A 4456-nucleotide genomic window follows, 5' to 3' on the forward strand; every position below is an offset into this window, starting at 1 on the left:
TTTATTGTATTTTACTGTTTATATCTGTATCATGGATGAAGTTTTTTAACATATGTTTGACATTGCGACTGATTGATGTTATAAATAAAGTTTAGTCTTTTACCACATCCACCTTAGCCTTCTTTTGTTGGTGCTCTCTTCCCCCACCCACATATCGAATACGTGAACGAGCACACAATTTGGCTGGTTAAAAGGTATTTTTGCAACTGATTTGCCCCGCGACTTGTAATCTTGCCCAATGTGTTTAAAGGACCACGAAATACAGTATATTTGCATAATCAACAAATGCATGATAACAAGACAATGCAATAGCACTTAGTCTGAACTTCAAATGAGCAGTAGATTTTTTTCTAACAAATTTCAAAGTTATGTCTATTTCCACTCACCCTGTATCATGTGACAGCCATCAGCCAATCACAAATGCATATACATATAATATGTGAATTCTTGCACATGCTCAGTAGGAGCTGGTGACTCAAAAAGTGTAGCTATTAAAAGACTGTGCACATTTTGTTAATAGAAGTAAATTGAAAAGTTGTTTAAAAATGCATGCTCTATCTCACTGGTTTTCAAACCTGTCCTCAGGCCTCCCCAACAGGCCAGGTTTTCAGGATTACCTTGGATGAGAGCAGGTAAAATAACCACGTTTACTAATCAGCTGATTATTTCACATGTGTTCCATTTCAGATACCCTCAAAATGTGGCCTGTTAGGGAGGCCGGAGGACAGGTTTGAAAACCAGTGATCTATCTGAATCATAAAAGTTTAATTTTTAAATTATTGTCCCTTTAAGTAAGTCAGCTCCAGAGCAGCAATGCACTACTGGGACCTAGCTTAACACTTCTAGTGAGCCAATAATAAGAGGCATAGGCATGTGGATATATACATTAAATATAGATAAATGTATACATACACGTAAATACATACATATGTATGTATGTAGTTAATAAAAATTCACAGCACTAAAATGGAAAGCGGAATCTCACAGTTAGAAAAGATAAAAATAAAAAATATTAAAAATAGGTGAACACACCCTTATTAAGTGCAAAGTGCAAAGTCTGTAGTGGTTAAAGTATGAAATGCAGAGCAATAATATTTCTGCTAGTAACCACACAATATATCAGCTGGGCTTGACAAACATATGTTAAAAAAGTCACCAATATGATGCCACTACTTGTGGTGTTTCATAGATAACGAGTCCCAGTAATTCCCTTTTACTTGTAATTCTTCTGTTTATGTTGCGGGTAGAAAATCCCCAGGTACTGCTTGAGTTTAAAACGTGTTGCAAGCGTTCCTCTTGGCTGCTTGGTATCTATAAAGATAAAAGACAAGCGCAACCCAGATTCAAAAGAATAAAAGTAAATAGAAATACTTTATTTCATAATGCCACTGCGCACATATATGCACTTACAAGAGGGAAGTTTGAAATATGCCTTTAAGTACAATTCTTGGCTTTGTCTGATCACTGCTATCCTTCGTGATTCGATCCAAGCCCTCTGTTAGAATGTACTGGATCCAAGGTAAAAAGTACTGGCCTGGGTGAGACAAAGGAGATATAACTCTCCAGCTGACTATACCAGCTTCTCTGACTCAACGTGTTTCCTCTGCACTAATCAGACTTTCTCATTTTAAAGAGTGTATATCCACTCTTTAACCCTTTGAGTGCTAAGCACTTTCCCACCTGGGTGCTAAGCTGTTTTAAGGGTTTTTTTTATTTTTAATTTTTTTAATTTTTATTTCTCTTGAAAGGTGTATCCAGTCCACGGGTTCATTACATTACTTGTGGGATAGTCTCCTTCCCAACAGGAAGTTGCAAAGAGGACACCCACAGCAGAGCTGTCTATATAGCTCCTCCCCTAACCCCCACCTCCAGTCATTCTCTTTGCAACTCTCGACAAGATAGGACGTATAAAGAGATATGTGGTGACTTAGTGTAGTTTTACCTTCAATCAAGAGTTTGTTATTTTTAAACAGTACCGGTGTTGTACTGTTTTACTCTCAGGCAGAAATTAGAAGAAGAGTTCTGCCTGGAGGTTGATGATCTTAGCGGTTTGTAACTAAGGTCCATTGCTGTTCTCACACATAACTGAAGAGTATGGGATAACTTCAGTTGGGGGAACGGTCTGCAGATTACCTGCTTTGAGGTATGTTCAGTACTTTAATTTCTAGAGAAAGGATAAGTTCTAGAAAATGCTGACAGAACCTTGTGTATTTGAGGTAAGCTAGATGCAGTGATTTTGCAACAACTGGGATCATGCTTACAAAATAGGGTAATACTCATGTTAATACTCATATTAATTAGTGACAAAACGTTAGTGAAAAAAATGTTTACATGTTTCATAAATGGGAAGTTTTTTCTCTGAGGGTGATAAGTCTTTATTTGCGGCCTAGTGTCCACATGGCTAGTCAGATACTCCTAGGAGTATTTCCTTAAGGCCCCTCTGACATCGAGTACATGGTGGGAGGGGCCTATTTTTGCGCTTTAGTTGCGCAGTTTTCTTTCAGACTGAGACATCCAGCTTCCCTAGAGGAGTCCTCTTGCATCTGAGGACCACTTTAGAGGGCTTATTTCTTCCCTAATCGCATTTGAGGGCAGGTAGGAGCCACAGCAGAGCTGTGGCAAGGTGCTTAACTGTCTTTTACCGGTGGTTGACGTTTTTTAAATCCGGTTTGGGGGCTAAGGGGTTAATCATCCATTTGCAAGTGGGTGCGAAGTTGCTTTAGTCCCTTACACATACTGTAAAAATTTCGAAGACTTTACTACATTTTAACACTGTTTTGCAGTTTAAGTGCTAGTTTTTTTCTCTTAAAGGCACAGTAACGTTTTTCTTTAATTGCTGTTTCACATTTATTAAAGTGTTTTCCAAGCTTGCTGGTGTCATTACTAGTCTGTTAAACATGTCTGACATAGAGGTTGTTCAATATGTTTAGAAGCCATTGTGGAACCCCCTCTTAGAATGTGTACCAAATGTACTGAAGTATCTATTAACTATAAAGACCATATTATGGCTTTTAAAGATTTATCACCAGAGAATTCTCAGACTGAAAAGAGGGAGGTTATGCCATCTAGCTCTCCCCATGTGTCAGAAACTATAACTCCCGCCCAAGTGACGCCAAGTACATCTAGCGCGTCTAATTCTTTTACTTTACAGGACATGGCGGCAGTTATGAATTCTACCCTCACAGAGGTATTGTCCAAACTGCCAGGGTTACAAGGAAAGCGAGACAGCTCTGGGGCTAGAACAAATACAGAGCTTTCTGACGCTTTAATAGCTGTGTCCGATATACCCTCACTAGGCTCCGAAGCCTGTGCAAGGGAGTTTCTATCTGAGGGTAACATTTCAGATTCAGGGAAGGCTTTACTTCAGTCCGATTCTGAAATGACAGCGTTTAAATTTAAACTCGAACACCTCCGCTTATTGCTCAGGGAGGTTTTAGCGACTCTGGATGACTGTGACCCCATTGTAGTTCCAGAGAAATTGTTTAAAATGGACAAATACTTTGCAGTGCCTGTTTACACTGATGTTTTTCCAGTCCCTAAGAGGTTTTCGGAAATTATTACTAAGGAATGGGATAGACCAGGTGTGCCATTCTCTCCCCCTCTTGCATGCATTGCTCCAGTTACTGCTGCAGCGGCTTTTTGGTTCGAGTCTCTTGAGGAGGCTCTACAGGTGGAGACCCCGTTAGATGATATCTTAGACAGGATTAAAGCTCTTAAGTTAGCTAATTCCTTTATTTCTGACGCCGTTTTTCATTTAACCAAGCTAACGGCTAAGAATTCAGGTTTTGCCATTCTGGCGCGTAGGGCACTATGGCTTAAGTCCTGGTCAGCAGACGTTACTTCAAAGTCTAAGCTTCTTAACATCCCCTTCAAAGGACAGACCCTATTCGGGCCTGGCCTGAAGGAGATCATCTCTGACATTACCGGAGGAAAAGGTCACGCCCTTCCTCAGGATAGGTCTAATAAATTAAGGACCAAACAGAATAATTTTCGTTCCTTTCGAAACTTCAAGAGTAACGCAGCTTCAGCTTCCTCTAATGCAAAACAAGAGGGAAATTTCGCCCAGTCCAAACCAGTCTGGAGACCTAACCAGGCTTGGAACAAGGGGAAGCAGGCCAAAATACCTGCTGCTGCCTCTAAGACAGCATGAAGGAGTAGCCCCCGATCCAAGACTGGATCTAGTCGGGGGCAGACTTTCTCTCTTCGCCCAGGCTTGGGCAAGAGACGTCCAGGATCCCTGGGCACTAGAGATTGTTTCCCAGGGATATCTTCTGGAATTCAAAGGTTCATCTCCAAAGGGGAGATTTCATCTCTCACAACTATCTGCAAACCAGATAAAGAGAGAGGCATTCTTACGTTGCGTTCAAGACCTACTGGTTATGGGAGTGATCCACCCAGTTCCAAGGGAGGAACAGGGGCAGGGTTTCTATTCAAACCTGTTTATAGTTCCCAAAAA

The sequence above is a fragment of the Bombina bombina genome, chromosome 6 (assembly GCF_027579735.1).
Source record: "Bombina bombina isolate aBomBom1 chromosome 6, aBomBom1.pri, whole genome shotgun sequence".
Classification (NCBI taxonomy): Eukaryota; Metazoa; Chordata; class Amphibia; order Anura; family Bombinatoridae; genus Bombina; species Bombina bombina.